Raw genomic sequence first — 26,516 nt, 5'->3', positions numbered from 1 at the left:
CAAAATGCGTTTTCCGCTGTATTCCGTATAACCGAACAGTACCATTGGAGTTGTTCTGTAATACGTAATAATTTGTATGGAATGTATTGAATATTAAAAACCACAGAAAAGATAATAAAAAGTAACAAACACTATCTACACTTTGTAGTCTTAGTTCAATGAAAACAAATACGTATGACTAACAATGTTTTGGTTTAGGCAGGGTTTATTTGATTTTTAAAAACTAACCAAAAGGTAGGTACCATCTGTAATTATTTGTATTCTTGGTTCAATGAAAACAAATAAAAATGACTGACAAAGTGTGCATTATTTTTTCAAATCTTTAAAGCCTACCTCCAATTATGGTTTTGTATATGCATGGTTTAATTGAATTTTAAAAACTTACCATCACTATGTGCAATTTGTATTATTTGTTCAATTAATACAAATAAGCAAGACTGACAAAGTTTATTGTGTACTATTTATGTCTAAACTTAACAGCCCACCTCCACCTTACATCAGTCTACCCTATTCATATTTAGAACAATTAGTTTAACAGATTTTAGTGTACTATATTTATGGCGGATTTAACAGCCTATCTCGACCCATCGCTACCGGTGTGCACTATTTATGGTGGATTTCAACAGCCTACCTCAAACCTTCGCTACACTATAACTAACAATTATTAGTTTAGGAAAAGTTAATATGCGCTATTTCTGGTGAATTTTACAGCCTACATTCACCCTTCGCTATTGGTGTCAACCTACATCAGTCTACCCTATTTATAAGGTATTTATATTTATAGGGTATATTTCAGAACAATTATTTTAACAGAAGTTAGTGTGCACTATTTATGGCGGATTTTAATAGCCAATTTTCACAATTCGCTACTGCTGTCAACTCATATCAGTCTACCCTATTCATATTTAGAACAATTACTTAAACAATATTTAATTGTGCTCTTTATGGCGGATAATAACAGCCTACCTCCACCCTTCCCGACTGGTGTCGACCTACATCAGTCTACCCTATAAATATTTAGAATAATTAGTTTAACAGAATTTAGTGTGCACTATTTATGGCTGATTTTAACAGCCTACCACCACACATCAATACTGGTGTGCAATATTTACGGTGGATTTCAACAGCCTACCTCCACCCTTCCCGACTGGTGTCCACCAACATCAGTCTACCCTATTTATATTTAGAACAATTAGTTTAACAAAATTTATTGTGCACTATTTCTGGTGGATTTTAACAGCCTACCTCTACGCTTCGCTTCTGGTGTCAACTCATATCAGTCTACCCTATTCATATTTAGAACAATAACTTTAACAATATTTAATGTGTGCTATTTATGGCGGATAATAACAGCCTATCTCCACCCTTTGCGACTGGTGTCGACCAACATCAGTCTACCCTATTCATATTTAGAACAATTATTTTAACAGAATTTAATGTGTACTATTTCTGGTGGATTTTAACAGCTTACCTCCACCTTTCGCTACTGGTGTCAACCTACATCAGTCTAGGCTATTTATATTCAGAACAATTAGTTTCACAAAAGTTAGTGTGCACTATTTATGACGGAATTAACAGCCTACTTCCACCCTTCGCTTCTGGTGTCAACTCATATCAGTCTACCCTATTCATATTTGGAAGAATTAGTTTAACAAAATTTAGTGTGTACTATTCAGGGTGGATTTAACGGCCTACCTCCACCCTCTGCTACTGGTGTCAACCCACATTCATATACCTTATTTATATTTAGAACAATTAGTTTAACAGAATTTAGTGTGCACTATTTATGGCAGATTTTAACAGCCTACCACCACACATCGCTACTGGTGTGCACTGTTTACGGAGGATTTTAACAGCCTACCTCCACCCTTTGCTACTCGTGTCCACCAACATCAGTCTACCCTATTTATATTTAGAACGATTAGTTTAACAAAATTTAATGTGCACTATTTCTGGTGGATTTTAACAACCTACCTTCACCTTTCGCTATTGGTGTCAACCCACATCAGTCTACACTATTTATAGGGTATTTATATTTATAGGGTATATTTCAGAACAATTAGTTTAACAGAAGTTAGTATGCACTATTTATGGCGGATTTTAACAGCCTACCTTCACCCTTCGCTACTGCTGTCAACTCATATTAGTCTACCCTATTCATATTTAGAACAATTACTTTAACAATATTTAATTGTGCTGTTTATGGAGGATAATAACAGCCTACCTCCACCCTTTGTGACTGGTGTCGACCTACATCAGTCTATCCTATTCATATTTAGAACAATTAGTTTAACATAATTTAGTGTGCACTATTTATGGCTGATTTTAACAGCCCACCACCACCCTTCACTTCTAGTGTCAACTCATATCAGTCTACTCTATTCATATTTAGAACAATTGCTTTAACAATATTTAATGTGTGCTATTTATAGCGGATAATAACAGCCTACCTCCACCCTTCGCGATTGGTGTCGACCTACATCAGTCTACCCTATTCATATTTAGAACAATTAGTTTAACAGATTTTAGTGTACTATATTTATGGCGGATTTTAACAGCCTATCTCGACCCATCGCCACCGGTGTGCACTATTTATGGTGGATTTTAACAGCCTACCTCAAACCTTTGCTACATTATAACTAACAATTATTAGTTTAGGAAAAGTTAATATGCGCTATTTATGGCGGATATTAACAGCCTTTCTCCACCCTTTGCTACTGTTGTCCACCCATATCAATCTACCCTATTTACATTTAAAACAATTTATTACCTATTTATATTTAGAAAAATTATTAGTTAAAAAAAGATTGTGTGCACTATTTATTTATGGCGGGTTTTGACAGCCTACATCCACCCATCGCTATTGGTGTGCACTGTTTATGGTGGATTTTGACAGCCTACTTTCACCCTTCGCTACTGCTGTCAACTCATATCAGTCTACCCTTTTCATATTTAGAACAATTACTTTAACAATATTTAATTGTGCTGTTTATGGAGGATAATAACAGCCTACCTCCACCCTTTGTGACAGGTGTCGACCTACATCAGTCTACCCTATTCATATTTAGAACAATTAGTTTAACAGAATTTAGTGTGCACCATTCATGGCTGATTTTAACAGCCCACCTCCACCCTTCGCTTCTAGTGTCAACTCATATCAGTCTACTCTATTCATATTTAGAACAATTACTTCAACAATATTTAATGTGTGCTATTTATGGTGGATAATAACAGCCTACCTCCACCCTTCGCGACTGATGTCGACCTACATTAGTCTACCCTATTCATATTTAGAACAATTAGTTTAACAGACTTTAGTGTACACTATTCATGGCGGATTTTAACAGCCTACCTCGACCCATCGCTACCAGTGTGCACTATTTATGGTGGATTTTAACAGCCTACCTGAAACCATCGCTACACCATAACTAACAATTATTAGTTTAGGAAAAGTTAATATGCGCTATTTATGGCGGATATTAACAGCCTTTCTCCGCCCTTCGCTACTGTTGTCCACCCATATCAATCTACCCTATTTACATTCAAAACAATTTGTTACCTATTTATATTTAGAAAAATTATTAGTTAAAAAAAAATTGTGTGCACTATTTATGGAGGATTTTGACAGCCTACCTCCACCCATCGCTATTGGTGTGCACTCTTTATGGTGGATTTTAACAGCCTACCTCGACCCATCGCTACCGGTGTGCAATATTTACGGTGGATTTTAACAGCCTACCTCCACCCTTAGCTACTGTTGTCAATCCACATCAGTCTACCGTATTTGTATTAAGAACAATTTATTATTAGTTAACAAAATTGAGTGTGCACTATTTGTGGCTAATTTTAACAGCCTACTTCCACCATTCTCTACTGGTGTCAACCTACATCAGTCTACTTTATTTATATTTAGAACAATTATTAGTTAATATAATATGTCCTATTTATGTCGGATTTTTACAGCCTACCTCCGCCCTTCGCTACTGGTGTCAACCCACATCAGCCTTTCCCATTTATTCTTAGAACAATTACCAAGTCAAATTATCAAGTAAACTGTAAGGGGCCGTTCATATACGACGTCACATGATTTTAGCTATTTTAGCACCCCCCCCCCCCGCCTATCGTCACAACCTTTACCACTCTGTTTTTATTATGTCCTCCCCCGCCACATTCGTCAGAAATCATCACATTATAATAAATTAGACCCCTTCTAGAGCGTGACATAATATATGGATGACCCCTGATAGAATAAATCTCAGCGAAGATTCTCTTGAAAATTGCAATCGCAAATATCTATTTATTAGTTGCGCGGTTGTATTGATTTCATTAGAGTGCAAATCATAAAAATGTTCTTGAACGAATCTTTTAGGAGTAAACAAATGCGTCACATGCATTCAAACCAATGCCGAACAAGAAGCCCTCTGATTGGTTCATTCAAATTGGATCAACAGAAGCTAAAAGAGTAAAATGTATATGGGAGGGGAAAATGGGCGGGGCTTCTATTAATAGATCGAGACTTTTGTTGCTCCAAATGGATCAATTTCGTATGTCATCTTTGGCAATGGAGCAACAAATCAGGGTAGATCAACAATTACAAAATGTTCAACAAATACCTGGTGTACCGTCGCGTAAGATCAACTTAGAACGAGAAGAGATATCTATATATATATATATATATATAATTATAATACTAAACCGATGGCTGATTTAAGAATATATAGTACTTAAAATATACTTTTTGTACAATATCAAATTCGGAGTATCCCTAATTTTGAAATCGATAATATCTGAAATATAAAGAGAGATTGCAGTATAGCAAATGGCATTTTTATCATTTATCTTCGCCTTCCTAATGCATATAGGTAACTTATATTACAGTATTTTTATTTTTGCATAATGTTTAAAAATACGCATCGTACTTTCTCCCCTTTCTTTCAAATGCATATTGAATATTCTTGTAATAAAACAAATCTTGATTTTGCTACTGCCTAATGTTATTTTTTGTATTTAATTACACAGATTATTTGCAAGGAAACACCGACTATTCTTTAAATCTGACAAGCATTGTTTTGTCTTAATTCCTACATATTATTTGATAATTAAATTGCAACACCGTATAGTCGTATTGTATTGAGAAATAGTTTTCTATATTTAAAAAAGTATTCCCATTGTGAAGGTACAGGTACCTACGTCGATTCGCGCGCAGTCGATCTCCCAGTGTGAATAAATGAGCGAATGATAAATCTCTAAACAATAATGCACGGATACGCATGTCCGTCGGCCGTAGCGGTCGACTGCGCGCGCAATGTGTCACAAGACCAGAGGAGCGAGCCTTCGGCGAGTGCGCGTGCGCAGTGCACACATTGACGTGACACCCGCTACGGCGCATGCTCCACTCGAGATCGCGCGCGCCACCACGGAACATTATTTACCCGCCAATGATCCAGCGATCTATGGATCATCATCGCCGCGAACAATAATTAAATAACTCATCTCGGTCGATACGGTCGTGCCAATAGTGCTGGATTATAATATCATAGACTCAATTTTTAAGAGCGTCATTCGTGTTATAAAATCAACCAACTACCAGTGAATTTTATTGATAAAATTGAGTTATATTATTTTACGATTGTGAATAGTGTTTGTGAGGATTCTGTAATACTGGGGATATTTTTTCGCACTTTGTTCTGAACAGTAAGGCTTTTTTATTATTTTTTTCATTCATTTGTTTATAATAATAAGCTGCATATTATGTTTGTTGTTTATACACTTTATTGATCGGTACTGTCACAATATAATATGACCACAATAGTGATAATGTTATTCTCATATCATGATAGTAATATTATGTATTACAAGTGAAGTAGAATTTTAATTAAATAAATACCTACACGACGAGGAGTATATCTTCTGTACTATATAATTCTATTTAAATATCTAGGTATCATAATATTAAAAACAAGAAAATTATATACCTATATATACATGTATAAGTATGTGGTTGTTGTTCAATTTAAAGCTGATATTCTTCTAATAGTTTGAGACATTTTTTATAAAACCTTCAAATATCTACCTACTATCATTATTTTAATAGTTTGGATAGACCACATGAAATAGCTCACAAAACTAAGTACACGAAATTGATAATTTTGTATGATAAATTGACTAAAGACCACATATTTTTTTTATCTAGATACCCGTAACATTGGTGTCACATGATAAATCATTCATAAAATAAATTACTACAACTGGTACAAAATGGGAAGGCGTACTACAAAGCGTGCACTAACTTTTCGTATAAGACGGCACTTTGAAAAAAGGAAGAAGAAAACAAAACACTTTCAAAACTTCCTGTCAAAGTTGCAATATGGACTACTTATTCCGCTTAGTTTAATTAAAATCAGGACCGATTTCGTCCGATTTAATGAAACATCGTCAATTGATAAAAAAAAATATTGTTACAGATATTTATAGTAACATATTTTAAAGGTAAAATTATTTATTGAAGATTAATAACAACAATTACATAAAAATTCCATATTTAAACGTAGTCAATATTAAATTTAAATTTAATATTTGTTTTAGAATATAGTATAACATAAAAATTCCATATTTAAACGTAGTCAATATTAAATTTAAATTTAATATTTGTTTTAGAACATAGTATAATCTTGTTTAGGTACTTAGGCTGCATTACAATTAATTTTAATATTTCAGTCATGCAACTTTCGAGAAATTCAATAAATCATCTGTAATATTATATATGTTGTGTCAGTTGACGGAATTGACGGATTGAAGCGGACGAAATTGGTTCTGATTATTATTGAAGTAAGAGAAATAAAATAACTACATAATTGTTTTATATACTACAACCAATAATTGACAGTTAACATCATTAAATGGGGGAAAAATAATAACCTACCCCAAATACCGATAACTTTACTGCAGTATCTAACATAACTAGGTATGCAATATAATATGTATCTTACTTCGTTTAAGTTTAAAGCTTTATAAAATTGAATAAAACTGTTTTGGCGATATCAGATATCTTTGAACATCGACTGTTTGTCATCGAAAGGTAAGATAGACTATGATAGGCAAAAGTCCAATAAATTGATTTGTCTATGAATAGATTGTTTTAAAAAAAACCTACGAGTCAATTCTGCTTGAGCAATGCGTTAACAAAAACGCTAACAATAGATGGTAGTTGATAACACAGTTTGACATAACCTCAGTTAAATTCCGCTTAATCAATGGGCGTGAAAAAAACATTAAAAACAACTAAAAAAGCTACATTTCTTATTGTGAAACAGAATTATGGTAATCGACTTCTAACAAAAGTAGTATGAATAACTCGGTTTGTTGTTCCGGATAATATCAATCCATTTTCGCGCAAATTCCAGTGAAAAGTATAAAATTACGGAAATAACAAAAATGCTTTACATACATATTTTATTCGGTATCCTGTGTAAAAAAAATACTTTACCGTATTTATTGTGAAAATAAAATATTCTTAGCTCAAAGGAAGCGAAAAAATTGTTTCCGCGTCATGCGTTGATAAATGATACAAAATTGTAAAAAATCTCGTTGCAAAAAAAAGTTTTTCGTAACAGGAAATTTTCTTTGACAAAGGTTGATATGATTAGAATTATGAAATCCAATCAGTTCAGAGTAATTTATGATACGATCATGAATTATAAAACAGGCAATATAAACTGGCTCTGTACCATGTCACCAAAATTTTATAAATTAATAAACTTTTGGAGAACTTGACATTTGTCATAATAATAAATTCATTTGTTGTAAAAGCCAAGTTTACTTTTTGAAATCATGAATTACCAAGTTGAAATAAATATAAAATATACTTAATTCAGAATGAAAAGAGAAGGAAATGTTAAAGTAAACATCATATTAATATGAGAAAGGAATGGCTAATATCATCATCATAATAAAAACTTTCATATGGCGAAATTCATCTACTTTCATCATCAAGAGTGGAATATTCATCGAATGTGTGTAGCCTCGTTGTACACTTCAGCATGAAATAACTCTTGGTGATGGGATTTTTGATCGGTTATAATGGAAAACAATTTTACTCCATAACTACCACATTTTCGTCAGCCATTTTGCTTAACTAGTTCATCTTCTTCTCGTGCCATCCTCTATCGATGAAACAGTTCCATTCACGGAGGTTTTTAAGCAACGACCCGTGGCATTTCTTCTAATACGCATAACGTTGATCTTTATGTGGATAATGTTGCTTGGGAATGTTGTACTTTCATCCTCTTATACCAGTTTTGATGCTACGCAGAAATTCTCCGTCATTTCCCATTCGTTTGAAAATGTTAACATTAGTCACCCTGTCAGCCAAGAAATTTCGAGGATACGTCTATATAGCTACTTAACTTTATGAGATATTTATTTACTTCCATGCCATATAAAAGAATTGATGATATACAATCCGACCATGCGCTGTCTCAGAATCAAAAACTTGATATTATTAAAATTATTATTAAAAAAAAAAATGATTTTCTTTCTATACCCTATATAAAGCATTCCGCAACTGAGTAATAATTAAGAACGAGGCAGACATTTTTACGAGTAATACATTTATTACCTATCAGTCATTCTATGATTATTTAAGTTGAATAGCTTCTACAATAGTATTAGTCAAGAAGGTTTCAATTTAGACAATGTAGTCTGGCAATTTTTCTGAATTAATTTTAAATAAATAATTAGGCAGTTGGAGGACGGTCGTAATTATTATGGAAAAGCAATTAAATGTTAATTTTCTATTGGATAGGCACTCTATTGACAGTCAGGTGTCCCGTTTTGTGGAAGTGAAAATTGTATTTGTTTTTCGTTGAATTACGTGAGATTTAATAATGAAATGAATTCATCCGGGTCCGGTGAAGTGCAACGCGTGACACTTTTTATGCCCACCGCAGATTTTGTTTTTGTCCTCGTGAAACATTGAACTCGTTATTTTTTTTACTGTACAGAATGAATTTATTATACAATTGAAATGCACGAACGACATTAATATGGATACTGCAACGGTTATGATCGTTTTTAATGGATAACAACGTGTTAACAAAAGAAATCGCGGGCGTGAATATGGAGAAGTTTTAAAAATCATTGACAACATGAGAAAATAGTACAAATGTGACAATTAATTTTCCATGAGCAAAAAATGACCAAGAAACATGAGGTACAAAAATAACTATTATTGCCTCCTGTTTAAGAGATTTTTTACTATAACTATTTATAATGACACGGAGATGCATGATTGATCTTATATTCACGGAATGCATACGAAATGCTAATTAAATAATATTTAAAGTAAATAAATTGGTACGTTGTTAGGTTTGTTTCATATGCAGTTCCAAGTTAATTATACGTTTTCAATGAACTAACTAACTACACAATAAAATCTTTTGTAAATTCGTATTGAATAAAAAATACTTATATACGTATCTAGGTAATGAAATTAGTTTTCACTTGGTACATTTAACAAAACTGCTGAATAAAATTCTATATTTTTACTGCCGGTCGACGGTTAGTTTGCTTTTCAGCCCGTTATCAAGGTCAAAGGTATTAATGCCGAAACAACAAAATGTTGTAGAATTTCAGTACAATTCTGTGTAAATTATTCAACTATAAGTCTGGAAATACCTAATCTTATTTCCGAAAATTTCAAAAGCGTACGTTTTTAATTAATTGTTGCTTCAGTTATTTCTGAATTCGTTAGATACCACACTAAATGTACCAATCGCAAATGAATTAATTTAATTTACGAAAGGGAAAATGTGGAACACAATAATTGAGTACAGTCGGAAGCCAACAGCGGTGGAGTGAGGTTGTACAACTTCGCTTGCGGATTCGGGACGCAATTCGCCTGGTTACTCGCGAACGGTTATAAATACGGGATACAACAAAAATAATATTGTTTGTAAATGAATTTGACAATAAACTCAACATGTGTGGTCCCATGTGATTTTGACAATCAGTGCCAGTGCTTGAGAAAAAGTGAAAAATATTTATTGTTGCACGGATAGTGCACTTTGTGCGGGGAGTGCGTCAAACGTTGTGAAGCGAGGGGTTGTCCACACTGTTTTTTGTTCACACTGTTGCGCGAATTCCAAGACCGCGTGAACGGCAAAAGCAATAAAATGGAAAACACCACGATGGAAGTGAATGAAACCAAAAAAACGAAGAAGAAAAGAAACGATGATGAAGAGGAAGTGGTTGGAGAAAAAGAAGAAGAATGGCAGACGGTGACCTCTGGAAAAAAACCCAGAAGAGACTCTGGGGTCACTCCAAAGGGAAACCAAAACATCGTCATGATAGCGACGGGAAGTAAAATTCCATTAAAATTGAAAATAGCGCAGATGCTGCATAAGGCAGGAGTAAAAGTACAGAAAATTTACAATAAAAATTTAAAGACGTACATCCAAGTAGAAGACGAAAAAGAAGCAGATAAAGTGAAACAAGCTGGAGAACTCAAAGATCTCGGTTTTGTGACCAAAGAGAATGACTCCTGCTCTTATGGAGTAATAAGAAAAGTCGATATTGATATGGACCTCCAAGAACTGCAAATGGAAATCAAAAGTGATGCAAAAGTAATCAACCTTAAGAGGTTGACAAGAAAAGGTGATACAGGAGAGCTGACAAAGACCTCGTCAGTCAGTATTAAATTTGGGGAGAAAATATTGCCGAGAACAATTTACATATATGGAGTCTCTTTTGCTGTAGAACCGTATGTATTCAGGGTTATGCAATGCTACAAATGCTGGCGATATGGGCATATCGCGAACAATTGCGGACGTACAGTAGAAACGTGCCCTAAGTGTGGTGAAAACCACAAAACCTGCGAAAAAAATGAGGAAATTACGTGCATCAATTGCAAAGGTAACCACGCGGCAAACAGCCAAAAATGCCCAAAGTGGCAAGAGGAAAAGAATTGCAAAGAAGCAATGAAAAAAATGAACATACCTTTCAAGGAAGCAAAAAAAAAAATGTTAAATAATAGCTATGCTGACATATTAAAACAAAAAAAAATCGTAGGAAGAGATGAAAGCGAAACAATTCAAAAAATTAAGGAAAACAAAAAGAAAGAAGAAGCGGTGGTAGAAGCTTCAGGCTCAACAATAATATCTACAGGTAGTAGCGTAAAGCCTACAAAAAATAAGAAAAATTCAAAAGGGAAGACAGAGGTTAACGCGATGGGAGAAATTATGAAAGTCTTGCTGAAAGGGGGAGACTGGCAGCAGATCATTAAACAACTAATAATTAAAGCAGTGGACTGGGTATGCAAACAATTCAAAGAAGGACACTTAAAGGAAATTCTAGGGGAGGTTCTGGAGCAAAATGGATAATAAAAAACAAATTAGGATTTTACAATGGAATGCCAGAAGTATGAAGCAAAAAAAGGATGATATAGAACTCTACTTAATAAGACAAAAAATTTCAATAGCATTAATCTCAGAGACTTGGCTGAGGTCTGAATTAGACTATCTGAAATTCAATGATTACACGATGTATCGAAAATACAGAAGGGATGGACACGGAGGAGAGCGATTCTGGTGCATAAAACACTGGCGTCTAAAGAAGAAAGAAAGAAAGACGGAAGAGCTAGACAAAATGATTATAAAGCCATTTAACAGAATAGGAGTGAGGACCTGATCGAAGGATCCCCTTCTAGAAGAGAAGAGGCGATATGACAGCGAGTCGCAGTCAAAGCCTCGGTAAAATCACAAAAAAAAAAAAAAAAAAAAATAATTGAGTTGACAAATTAAATTTATAGTTTTCCGTTCTCTGTGGATTTAGAATTCAACCTCTGACGTGTTTATAATAATTATTGTAGAAAACTAGTAAATATTCTTGACATAATACTTTTCAAGTGTTTATAAGCCCACGAATCTTCTCTACACTTGATACATTGAAAATCAAATACCATTTCTTTGATAAAGTTTTCACCTCGACGGTTTATGTATACCTATATATTAAAATATACATAGAACTGCTTACAGGATATGCTTACTACAATAAAGACGGGAACTCAAACAAGGCAACTCCACCGTAACAGGAATTAACATCCCGACACCTGCTTCCCTAGTCGCATTCACCCACCCAACTATTATTGTTCCAATGGGTAAATTGCTAAGTCCTAAACAATGCATATTGTAATTACGACATTGCCACCGTCACAGTAGGGACTTTATTTGAGTACATTTTGCTGTCATTGTATACATTACATCGTCGATATTAATAATTATTTTATTAGCAAGTATTGCATGCTGATAGTTTTCAATTGAAACGAAATAGAGCGGCGCGACATATTACGTGAAAAATTATTTGAGTTATTTTGATTTAGTTTTATTTTCATTAAACAAACTAGCAATACCAACACGTTATATAACGGACTTGAATCGAACACTTTTTTTTATCTCAAAATCTAGTATACGTTTCTAGATATATTTAAACATATGTGGTGTACTGAAAAATCGTTTACAAAGAAACAATGACGTACTCGTATATGTATTTAGTCTTGAGTTTGAACTCGAGATTTGCTCAAACATCAGCTGTAGGTACTTTATACCATTGACATTAATAATATAAAAATCTTGGACTTGGATCTTTGAGTAACATTGAATATAATATATCTACAGATGTGACATTCGCAAAGACAATCATTTTTTCTGAGTTAAATAATACTTATGTAACTACTTTTCATCGTTAATTCTTGATGGAACGAAATTATATTAAATATAAGAAATACTTCAAAATGTTTAGCTGTAATTTTATTAGTACCTACTTATTGTTGATTTACAGTGTGTGTTTGGACCACATAGTGCGTACCAAATAGGTTGATGTGGTTCTCGTAAAAACAAAAATATGTTAATACAGCCTCCACTTTATGGAGGCATATATTATGACATGATTGAAAATGGTGATATATTATATTATTTTAACTTATTCCACAAAAAATACTATGCTACCCCCAGTATTAGGATGAAACCGGTTTTGTGTGAAATTTTGAAATATTTATTTTCAATCAAATACTATGCTTTATTAATAATATCATATTAATTATATTCAATTCAATTTGCACTCCATATGAATGAATCTAAAAAATGGATAATAGTGCGTTTTAGATGTGAGTAGAACACATACGTTACATACAAGAATCAATTCGCAGCTTTTACAAAATTAAACTGGCATTACCTTGCATATTAAAAAAAAAAAAATCTTTATCAGTCGATTTTTACAATCTTACATTTTCATGGATAGATAATTAAAACTACCATGCCCCTAGAAAATAATCATATACCTATACAAATAAAAACAATCTTTATCAGTTAATTCTTACAATCTTACATTTTTACAACGTTTTTCTTAGCTCGTATTCTTATTTGTCCGGTGGTTCTTTGTCCGGTACAAATCTTGCAATCAATTTTTAACTAACTTCCCGACTAGCTAGACATTTGAAACTTTTAGAATATATCAGAACACGATGCCAATGCATTTTTTTAATACTTTTAGCCATCTTTAAGTAGAATTGAATTCATTTTCAGTTAATTCTGTTTTGTATGAAAAGTTATTTCGACACCATTATTGGTTGTTAGGGGGGTCTGGGGTCCTAGCAACTAAATTATTAATATATACGTGCGTTACTGTGGAAATCAATATGACATTTCAGTATTATTTCTATCAAGTACAAATTTTGATGATCGTTTAAGCTAGTCAAGTCAAGTTTATATGATTCAACAGAAAATTTAAAAACGTTGTATATTAAAAGTTCTTTTTATCTTGTAAGTATTACAATAATAATGCTGCCTTCATAGATAGGCAATTAAAACTAAAATGCCCCTAGAGAGTAAACATTTTTACGAATTGTCATTTTCTAACAACGTTGCCATATAATTTGTTGTGGTAGAGAATGTGTTTTATTTTGTACGCCATTTTGCCACTACGTCGCGAATAAGTGTTATATTCTTACATATTACCTATCTACAGATGGTGGGTGAGACAAGTGGGTCTAATGAAATTAAAGGTAAATTTGATTTACAGAATTCTATGAGAGAAAGTAAGATTGAATTGTATTAACCCTGCGTAAGAGGCAGTTGACTGCCATTGCCTATAGGTACTCGTATAACAGAAAATGGAGATAGAAAAGGTAATTTAATAAAGTACTATTACGGAAATTATTAGATACTTTGTGAGTAATTTAAATAACCTTCGTTCTTTCAGTGATTTTGGGAGAAAAACATATAACCAGTTGAATCTACATAATTGGTACCAAATCGATTATAGTGTGAATGCGGGCATTGAAGTGTGCATCACACACGAATCGATCATAACGTCATAAATATGCCACATGCAAATATTTGACAGCTCAACTGTGATTTTCGCATAGTGGATATATGCATTTGAGATGTAAATTCGACCTGTGGTTAACATAGGTCCACTGTGCCTATTTATCGATCGGACATAATTTGGAGCAAAACTGTGATAACACTAATATTCTCGACTAAACAGAGATTGTGTGTTAGGTTACTTACGTGTTTTCACATATCATGGTTTTATCTGTCTCATTTCCACCCTAATAACATATTCCTTCTACATAATATTTAATCATGACGATCAGTGGCTAAGGGTGGAGGAAAGCTGTTAATATCCGCCTTAAACGGTGCACACTAAACTTTATCAGTCATACGTATTTGTTGTCATTAAAATAAAACTACAATTTACAGTTGGTGTGGGTTAGTTTTTAAAATTTAATTAAACCCTGCGAAAACCATGACATAACAGATAATAGTCAAAAAAATACTCATCTATCTATAAAATATGTAAAATTATGCAATTAAATCATACATAACTTTGAATATTTTGTACCTATTATAATTTGGTTTAGGCAAGGCTTAATGAATTTAAAAAAAACCAACAATATGTGTAATATGAATTCTTAATCCAACGAAAACAAATAAGTATGATTGGCAAAGTATACACAATTTTGTCGTATCGCCGAAAATGTACCAAAACTATTATGGTTTGGTTTAGCAGGGTTTAATTGATTAAAAAATCTAACCAATAACATCTGTAAATTGCAGTTTAGTTCAATAATAACAAATACGTATGATTAACAAAGTTTAATGTGCACTTTTTATGACGGGTCTTAACAGCCTACTTCCACCCTTCGTTACTGATGACGACTAACTGTCAGTAATAACAACTATATGATAATAAAAGTGTATAATAGATATTAATGTTTTAGTAGTAATTATTATTATGAAAGTTATAAATTATTGTGCTACAGCGAAAGCTAGAAGATATTTTTTGAAATTCAAGTTTATTTTATATAAAAATAAGCTTATCGTGTATACGATGTATAAGAAAACTAATAGCTATGTATATTTTTCATAGAATTTATATCTGTATATAGTATTTAATGTATGTCAAGGGATCAATAATACCATCATACAAAGACCCAACCTTTTCTCGTTCTATGAGATCATTCAACCCCCTGAGTGACTTTCAAAATATATTCATACTTATATAAGACAATGTTTCTCTGTGAATTTAGACAGTTTGCATAATTTGATATACGCTAAAGAGACCTGTGATGAACAAATTTACATGATTTGATGACATATTGAGTTAAGGCGTATTTTCTTATCACATTTTGACAGAAAACGTTTATAAAATTATAATTATGAATATAATTTTACGATATCAGACTTTAAACACAATTCTCACATTTTCTTTGCACGAAGCATGCTACATTAAATAATATAATAAAACTCGTGAATCATAATATTATAAAATTTAAATATAAACTCAAGAAAACAGTTTTTTCTAGCATATTATAACAATATGTATGTATAGAGTATAGACTACCTATTCAAATATTTTTTCAACATAATCTAACATTTATTTATAACAGTAAAAACTTGGTAAAATATTCCATACCTAAACATAATATTATAATCACCATTCTATCTGGCAGTGATTATTTTAAAGAAAAATTGCATTTTTCTGTTTTTTCTAAGGCTTTATGTTATTTAAAAAGTAATAAATATTAGCAGCAGTGTTATTGACGTTTTAATACCGTGAGTCATTGATTATAGAGACAATTGGACATTAGCTCGGTTTATGATCTGTACGTCATAACTTTGTTTTAATAAAAGAAACTGTAAATACTGTAGAGACACATTGTGCGGATGAAGCAATACATTTATACAATAACAATATGGACATATTTGAAAAAATATATATTATCAATATATGCCTATAATATGGGTGATTGGTTCACAATAATTTATGGATCAAGTCCTATTTTCATACAATTCGATTTTTTTGTTTCAGTAGCTAGATAAATCAGATTTCTATATTGTGTGTTTATAAATTATAGCACAATAATAGCTCTACAATTTCCGCATAAATGACAATACTAGTATTGATAAGACATCAAATTGAATGTGAATCATGTCCATTTTGACAGTTACTTGAGCAGTATAAAGAGATATTTGCTAACATTTGCTAATATTAATAAAGCCTGAATATACTTTATGTTGCGACTATGTATTTAAATTGATCCATGCATTATCAAAATATGGTTAGTATGTACAGTGAAAACATTACTGAATTTTACAAAAGGAGTTTTTAACTTTAGGTCCAAATATCTCAGGATCTATTTCGATGGACTTCACCCATATTATATTATAGGCATAGAATGATGACATTTTTGTCCACAATTGGACAGCGTTACTTGTAACAGAACGACCCCACCTACAACCAGTGTAAAGCTTTTTTACTTTACACCTACAATAACAATGCTTGAAATTGGAACATTAGCCGCCGCCAACTTGGCTACCCCATTTGGACGCCATGATAATTGGACGACTGCCAACTCGGTGCCGATAACGTTGAATGAAATGTGTGAAAAATATTATATTAACGATTTGAAACAACAAAGTTTCAAAAGAAGTCTAATACAGAATAAGCATGTTACTTAATTTTAATAGAAAGTATACATAGGAAATATTATCGTGAAATCGTGTTTTTTATTGATTTATGTAGATATGTACTATACTTAGATCACAATTATAATTAAAATAATTATATTACTAAAATAAATACAATTTTAAACTACAGGTAAATCAAGGTCGGTTATTTAATTTTAACAAAAACAACGTAAAACGTGCGTGTTACTTAGATGTCTGCTGGATTCGTTAATGCCCAACGTTGATTTCGTAATAAGACACAAACAGTGAGCAATAACAATAAACTTGATTAGATATATCCAGTCAAGTATAAAAAAGGGCGAGCTCATTGAAGTAACTCTAAGCACTAACCATGCGTAGGTACTATTTACACAGGGATTAGAAATAAATCCTTTCCGAGAGAGCATTGTTTCACTGAGCAAACAAAACTTGGCAAACAACAAGCGATGCAGGCTCAGAAAGTTTATCAAAAAATAAATAAGTCATATAAAACGTACCTATTTTGATACTTTATGTGTATCTGATATCACCAATTACAGTCATAGCATTTTGATACGATTACATGTAAATTGTATGTATTATATTTCGCCGTATCAGAGTTCATCATGACCTATCATACCGGAAATAAATTGCCGTATAGCATTCAAATCAAATAATGACGCGTTGTTCGTGGAGCTATTGTAGACAGTAATGTTCGAAATTTATTAAATTGAATAAGAACATTAATTTTATATTGATTGGTATCAAATATTTGAAAGGTACGACTTGATAATAACGAGCACCTACTTGATATTATTTTATTGTTTTTAATGTCGATAATTTACTCCCACGGTGGCCGCGCGGCATAAGCGTTGGACTATAAAGCCGTGGGTCCCAGGTTCGAATCCTGGGTCTGGCAAGTACACATATTGTTTTTCAATTTGTGTGTGTCAGGGTATGGACCTAATAGGTTGAGCAAGTGGCTGACATCCATTTCTCGTAAAAAACAAAATCTGTCAGTACAAACCTCCACTCTGTGGAGGCCCATATGATCCTATCAGGATCGGACATGGTCGAAAAAAAAAATTTACTTACCCATATATTTTCTTCTGCATTTCTCTTATATTCCAGTGGTTTTATTAGTGTTTTATTTAGAGATGAATTTGATCTAAATGCTATACGACCAATGTTTTCCTGATACGTTGTAATATTTGTAATACGACATACACAGTAACTGAATTAAGACGTTTCATTAGTGAAATAATATTAGTATAATAAAGTCAGCAATTTAAAATATTATGTGATTATAGTATAACGGAATTTTTGGAGTGATTCGTAGTTAGCATTTGGTACCTATTGTATTTAATTTCACTGTTAAAAATAGCTACGACCAATACCTACCACATTTACAAATAAACCGAAACTCGAGTTCAACTCAACAAATTAATGACGAATGAAACGAAAATTCGAACAAAATTAATTTATGCGTACGTATTTCAATACATTTACCATTTTAATCGGTTCGAGGCGTTACTTAGTTGATAGCCCGAGCTAAGATAGTTAGACATGATATGGATATCAACTAGATTCGTGCTATGATAAGTTTACTTTTAGTAACCTTTGGTTTAATACATAAACATTTTTCATTTATATTCTGTTCTCTCTTTCATACAAAATCATTTTCAATGTGCCAAAATTTATCTTAAAATTTTCGTAGAAAACATAGATAAGTTCGTTGTTATATAATTAACAACTTTAATGAAGATATTGGTCATGTTCTCTAAGAATATTTTGAAACTGTTTTCATTAGAATTTTTTCATATTGCTCCCTTTGTTTTGCATACAAAGTTTGTAGAAAGTTTCAGCTATTGTTTATGAGTTGTGTATTATATTTTATTAGACCTCCCCTCTTCGTATTAATTTTCTTTGAGCTATTGAAAACATTGCGGTTTAAATAAACTAGCACATACAATCTTAATTACGTAACATTACCTAGGTACCTAGTGCACTCGTATTCTTATTATCTACTGGATCCTAGCAAAGACCTATCCAAGCTGATTCCATTTATATCGGTCCTATACATTGTGCTACTACGTACTTGGATAACACTGGGTGAATAGACTTGTTCATCAATTATGTTGTTCTCGAGTTATATGTACTAACATTTATTATTTTATGTTTTCACAAACATTACATCGCACCCCATTATTGGTTACCGTTATCAATTATTCCGTTAATTCTTAATCATTGCGCGTTATGCCAACATGCATCTATCCCTCTTTTACCGAGGCTCCATATTTCGAACGCGTACGTAAAGTTGGGTTTCGGGAATTTCCCGACGGAAATTCTCGAGAAATTTTCGAGATTTTCCATCTTAACATTTCGGGAAATCTCGAGAGTCTTTCTCGGGATTCGGGATTTCGAATATTAATTGAAAAAACGATTTTTTTTAAACTGAAATAAATTAACAAAACTTGATTTCAAGTGTGTGAGATCGTGCGATTTTAGTTTAACACAATTAATCCAACGTCGACTCAAAATGAGCGCAATTTTTAAACATTAGGGAATTTTATGTCTCAAAAGCGATTGTCAGACGCAGCCATTGACAGTCTGTGTTTTTTGAAATTCTATTTTAATAAGTAATGTTTTGAATTATTTGTGTTTTCCTACTTTGTGTGTCTTCTTAGTTAAATAAAAAAAATCATATTTTTTTTTGGAATTCGTCTGTTTTTTTACGCTGATTTTATGATTTTTTACAGGTTTGAATTTTCTCGATATCTCGAGAATTCTAAATTTCATCATTTCGGGAAATCCCGAATCTGGAGATTGAGATTTTCTCGGGAAATACCCAACTCTACGCGTACGTATGTAATTACAGGAATCAATACACAAATTATATACATTCGTGTATAGAGCGTTATTCTTGCAGTGAGATTATAAAATTTTCGAAATGTACGAATGAATATAAAGCTTCTACTTTAACACCATATTAATATATCTACTCCCACTACCCTTGTAAAATACCCATATAAATAACAGAAACAAGCATCTGCTAACAACACATAAATCTCAGATATAATTTTGAAGGGCCCTTAAATATTTTAACTCCTGGCCAGCAAAATGTTTTATTTCAGTAGATATTTCAAAACCTGTATCCGCACTAGTTAAGAGTAAAAAAAAAAGTGGAAAATACAGAGTTATAAGCGTACAGCGTTGTAAATTAGCTTTTATTTTATAATCTCAAAGCCAGTCGGATTATGGCTACCATTCGCGATTTTCGTTGAAAATAATAACTAATGCTACGCAATAAACAAGAAAAATCTGTAGAAAAGAAAGCTATTTTAACTGACAATATTAATATTACTACATGAAATGTATTATAGCTATATCGTGATTCAATAAAGAACCAAAACTTCACAAGGGATTTTTGATTGGAATAATTCAAGTATATTTTTGCATATATTTGAATGCAGAATATCGATTAGCGAATTGTGTTTATAAAAATGGCATAGTCAAAAAACACGGCGATATATACATTTAACACAATGAACATACTTAATATGTTTAAATGCATTTCTGTTGATATTTGTAGGTACCTGAGACCCCGCAAATTTAAGTACAAAAACACATTCCGGAAAAAACAAGAGATTTTTTTAGGCCTTTAATATTAATTAATTTCCAGATATATGGTTTTAAGAATTTCATTAATTCATTTTCGATAAAATCAACTTGAGACAAAATGGTTCTGAGGCGCAGGGCAGGTAGGATGCTTAACGAGAATGGTACGAGCATTCAAATAATCAATTAACTTATTATTGGCATACGGAATGCTGGATAAACAGCAAACAGGATGAGAGAAAGAAACACTTCGTCAAGAGGAGAGTCATGGTGAAATCAGTTCAAAGTAAATAATTATAAGTGATATATTTACTTTTGATAAATTAAAATTCGGCACGAATATTACTTATTATTACATAATATTATATAACTAGTTTTTTCATATTGTAATATATAAATAATAAAATGATTTTTTTAAGAACGTTTTATGGAGGTCAATGTTTCGAATACAGGAACGCGCTTACATATATTTTCACCGCATTAGCACGTGTACCAAATTTCAAGTCTCTGCGTACACGGAAAATAAAAGAAAAGTGGTTGGCTTATCTTCTAATATCATAAGAGAGTAGATTCCGTAGTATACTTGAAATTATGCCAAAACCACTGAACTTATTTAGGTTTTGATGGGATTAGAAAGATTTGGGTCATAAGATAAGTGCAAAATTATTACAAAAAAACAAAGACTACATGAACGTGCAAGGCAATGATAATACCCCTAGATTGGAACTATTGTCTCAACAAGCCACTAATATAATATTATATTCACATCTCTTTTTTGGTCGTGCACTCATGGCTGAGGATCGTAACCACATTTAAATTTCGCCATCCTTTGAGCGACTAAGACTTTCCATCCTTCTCGATCGTTCGCTTCTCTCAGGGCAGAATAGATGGTGCCTCCCCCCAGTCAGCTCTTTCACTTGGTTAATATAATAAAAATAATTTAACATTCATCATTCGTAGTTTATACCTGCAATTGAATTTTCTTAATTAAGATTTTTTTTCAATTCCCTTGAGAAAAATAGATGGTTAAGCGGTTTGAGAATTATCATTTATTTTTAAATTAAAAACCATGAAAAATTAGTAATTATCATCACAAATCGCGGAAACACTTATATGACGTTTACTTAATGATGTAACCACAGTTGATATTAAAATAATGCATACACAGGTTAGGCACATAACTTTGCACACGATATCAGATAAAAAATACTTCATCATAAAAATGAATGACATTGAAATATCTTGAGTCATCTTCACAAACAGTCAAGTAAATTCAATAACAATTTTACCGACTAAAAAATAGATAGAAATTAAATTTACAGCTAGATAAATCAATTGATATATTGCAAGTTCGAGTATTTAAATTGTTGTGTTTTGTAAGTAAGGTTTTTTGTTTAAAAAAAAAAACAAATTACATTAAAGTGAACAGATGATGCGGAGTGCGACCTTCATGGTACGTAGTCGTGTTTAGTCACGGACGATGATTCCTCTAAACTGGCTTCATTAAGAATAAACACGTAAAGATGGAAACCGTTCACGCAAATTTAAAGTCACATTTAAAGAGAATAATTTAAATCCAGTCAGAATATTATACCGATTAAAGAAAAATCATCGAGTTAATACCCAGTTCATTTAATAGTATACGACATAATTATGTATACTTAGGCAAAATAAATAAAATGCGATTATAGGTATATACCTATGTCAAATGTCCACGTAAATAGGTAATATCAGCTATAGTTATTAGTCTACATGCGGTGACAATTTTACTTTGTTTTGGAGAGGTTGCCTTTAGCTTTAGAATAATGTTGCTTTGCGCAAGGCCCTGGCCTTTCAACCGAGAACTCCGAGTTCGACCCGATGAGGACAAAATATATTCATGTGATTTTCTCAAAGCCTGGGTATTTGTGATTGTTTCACTTCCGTCATTGGGCCTCTAGGCATGGCATGTCGGTGTTAAAAAGACTACTTATAAAAAATGTAACAATATACAATATTATTTCGTTGTAAATACTAAAAAAAAAACAAAAAAATACACATCTAAAAAAAACTGCACTTAGAATGACGGGGATTAAAAAAACCTGATCCTGATAGGGAACTAAGTATGCAACTTAGCCGCGGTTCTTAAGGGGGGACATGCTCGTCGAAGGTCAAAATTGAGTTTTTATTGTATTTTCAAACCATGATTCTGGACACTCCTTAAACGTTGTAGATAATCTATTTATATAATTTTGAAGCCTTATTATCTTTTATAGTTATTTTGAACATTTGATGACTGCATAAAGTATTTTTGTTACATAAAATAGTATTCTTTTAAACCTCTCGCTCTAATGTTTTAGAATATAGTCATATTTCGGTACATAACTGTGCAGTGGTGTTAAGATTTTTTACATTTATTAATTTTTAAACGCATTTATGAAACCATTAGTATAATTTATTACGAGATAATTTTTGTAAAATATTCACGATAAAAAATTATATTGATAATCTCTGTGATCCCAAATTTGACAAGAATTAGGCATTTTATTATTCAAAAAATCGGCAAGATTAACACATTTGAAGATAGTTTTAAAGATATTTTTTATAAGCTATGTTTTTGACCATTCAAGTGTGATAAACATCTTATGAATAATGATTGCTTTATAATAATTATTGACCTAAGAATAAGGTAGTGTTTTTTTGAAATACGCCATTTCTTTTGTCATTCCCCAGTAGTTAAGCTACAACATACGGCCGTAGCCATAAATTGACAAACTATAATTAAAGTAGGGAGTAAAATTATGTTAACGCGCGTGTTTGAACATGTACCTAACTGATTTTTTTTTAATTTTTTTTTAAATGGTACATGTTCAAACACGCGCGTTAATATCATTTTACTCCCTATTTCAATTATAGTTTGTCAATTTATGGCTACGGCCGTATGTTGTAGCTTAACCACTGGGGAATGACAAAAGAAATGGCGTATTTCAAAAAAACACTACCTTATTCTTAGGTCAATAATTATTATAAAGCAATCATTATTCATAAGATGTTTATCACACTTGAATGGTCAAATACATAGCTTATAATAAGTATCTTTAAAATTATCTTCAAATGTGTTAATCTTGCCGATTTTTTTGAATAATAAAATGCCTAATTCTTGTCAAATTTGGGATCACAGAGATTATCAATATAATTTTTTATCGTGAATATTTTACAAAAATTATCTCGTAATAAATTATACTAATGGTTTTATAAATGCGTTTAAAAATTAATAAATGTAAAAAATTTTAACACCGCTGCACAGTTATGTACCGAAATATGACTATATTCTAAAACATTAGAGCGAGAGGTTTAAAAGAATACTATTTTATGTAACAAAAATACTTTATGCAGTCATCAAATGTTCAAAATAACTATAAAGGATAATAAGGCTTCAAAATTATATCAATAGATTATCTCCAACGTTTAAGGAGTGTCCAGAGTCATGGTTTGAAAATACAATAAAAACTCAATTTTGACCTTCGACGAGCATGTCCCCCCTTAAATATGAGTTTCCTATATAAGTACAAGATAAGCAAACGTTTAGGGGACTAGAAGGAAACTACTTTGGAATTTACATTGAAGTTAATGTCCCCCCACCTCACACGGTAGCCAGTTTTAATCGTACGTATCGCGGGACCCTACATTTAGTGTGAAGCATCAGTATTTTTTCTCGGTGAGAATATATTAGGACCAGTTACGCAAGACTGAGGTCGCCACGCACTCAAGAGTGCTTTAACTGAATTTACATGACTTCGGTTAGGAGTGTTCACGAGAGACAGCAAAATTAAAAATTATATGAATTGTGCGAACCACTTAAGTGAATAGATCTTCATGTTGGCAGCATGACGCAGTATGAATTCTCTAAACGTAAGCGAAATTGGCCTTTGTGGTGACCAGGTCGGACGATCTGATAGGCCCAACAGCTGGTTGGACGTACTTAAGTAGTTCTTCCCTTGACGTACACATTTTAGGTCATTCAAAGTCATTCACGACTATTATGGGATGATTTGCGAACATTAAGAGTTATGCACTGGAAATTTAGTGAAGAAACAGAACACAATGAAGAAATAGGCTGGGTTTGGAGCACAGCGGTTAGGTAAATGCATAACTATTGGGTCTAATAAAAAAAATATTTTTACAAGATGGGGGGGTTTACGCGTTTAACCTTGATGCAGAAGTGATGAATCACCTGTTTTAACTGGATACCTAACGTTTCTCTTGTTTTTTTTTATCGATATACGTTGTCCTTCCGTATGCATTGAATTCCATAGTAAGTAATTAATAAAAAAAAACTATACATTGAAAATTGTTTGAACATCTTTAATACTGAGTGGACTCTTCCTGTAATTATTGGACTAATAATTACCACAGATTTCGCTTTGACAATGAATTTAATAAACCATACAAGGTCGTTGATATTTCTCTCCTTCCGCGCTATGGGCTGCAGTTACGGTTTGAATCGCAAATATAGAATTGAGCATTCTTTTTCCATAGCAACGAAAAAAAATTACAAGAAGTTTTTACACAAACATATTCTCATGATGGTGATGCGATAAACAAAGTTATCTATCCGATAACGCGTCATATTTTTTGTCGAATAAGTAAAAACAATAACAATGATGAACCCGCTAACAATGGGATATTAAAAAATGACCTTGCCTAGAAATAATAATTGATGTTTCTTACGTGGGATTTCTCTCCGATTAAGATGCGGACATAATGCTACCTGCACGGCAGGTGAACAAAACAACTGAGGTCGGTCGTGTCAACTGATAATACCGGGTAACTCATAATAGTCATAATATTATGTTTCCGCTTATAAAATTGAACTTTTATTGTTGACCTTTAGATAGGGAATTTAATTTTATTTAATTAAATTAACTCAGTGGTATGTTGTTCAGTGGGTCTATTCTATACACCTAAAGTGATAAATATGATCACTTTATCTTATGTATTGAGGTATTATAGTTGTCAAAATAAGTTAGCCGTCTAAACACTCTAAACAGTCAAAACTGTCTATCTCGCTCTAAAGTTAACACAGCCAAGAGAGGTGCTGTTAAAACATAGCACTTATTGTAACAATTACAACTAATTTATTGAAGTTGTTACAATAAATGCTAATAATTCGATACAAACCTACCCTAGATAGCTGCCGTAGAGGCCGAAAAGCAGTCTTGTGTATAGAATAGACGCGCAGGTGTACCTACTTAAGTAGTAGTATTTCAATGGGAAAGACGATACTAAAATATAAATCATTTAATAGCACTGCGCATATATTATATACACAAAACTGCTATATACCGCTATCGGCAGCTATCGAGTAGTTTTTCATTTTTTGTATCGAAATATTAGCATTTATTGTAACAATTACAATAAGTTAGCCGTCTAAATAGTCAAAACTGTCTATCTCGCTCTAAAATTTATCACAGCCATGAGAGGTGCTGTTAAAACATAGCACTTATTGTAACAATTGCATCTAACTTATTGTAATTGTTACAATAAGTGCTAATACTTCGATACAAAAAATTAAAAACTACCCTCAATCGCTGCCGATAGCGGCCTATAGCAGTCTTGTGTATAGAATGGATGCGCTGGTCTGTGATAAAATACATTATTGTAAATTTCATATTATGGGATTTCGAGTTAGTGAAAAATAATAATTAATATTAATGCGTTAATAAAAACAGCTGATCAATTATAAAAATACGAAATAAAATTGAGATATTGACATGCTTTCAATTAACTAGTTTCAGGTTAAATACATAATCAATGTTTTATTTTCGCAATGATTTTGACATTTTCTTTGGCAGTAAAGTTGTTATAATAACGCCTAGCTAACACAACAAAACTGATTATTCTTTCATAGTATACCTCCACAGGTGCAATACA

The 26,516-nt window shown here is 32.3% G+C and overlaps 2 protein-coding genes across 2 annotated transcripts in view; one reads left to right on the top strand and one right to left on the bottom strand.

The window, feature by feature from the left end:
* The window catches only part of MCU (mitochondrial calcium uniporter), a 431,136-nt gene that overhangs the window by 217,750 nt on the left and 186,870 nt on the right, over positions 1-26,516 (bottom strand). The gene's annotated exons all lie outside the window — the stretch shown is intronic.
* Positions 5,395-26,516, top strand: part of jv (javelin) — a 73,263-nt gene continuing 52,141 nt past the window's right edge. Inside the window, exon 1 of the mRNA XM_085952587.1 lies at positions 5,395-5,694. The gene's annotated coding sequence lies outside the window, so the exon portion shown is untranslated. The remainder of the gene's footprint in view (positions 5,695-26,516) is intronic.

The sequence above is a fragment of the Rhyacophila brunnea genome, unplaced genomic scaffold, assembly GCF_057557595.1.
Source record: "Rhyacophila brunnea isolate RB1 unplaced genomic scaffold, BYU_Rbru_1.0 scaffold_3, whole genome shotgun sequence".
Classification (NCBI taxonomy): domain Eukaryota; kingdom Metazoa; phylum Arthropoda; class Insecta; order Trichoptera; family Rhyacophilidae; genus Rhyacophila; species Rhyacophila brunnea.
Note: the sequence above shows the minus strand (reverse complement) of the source record. Positions and strands in the feature narration are given on the sequence as shown.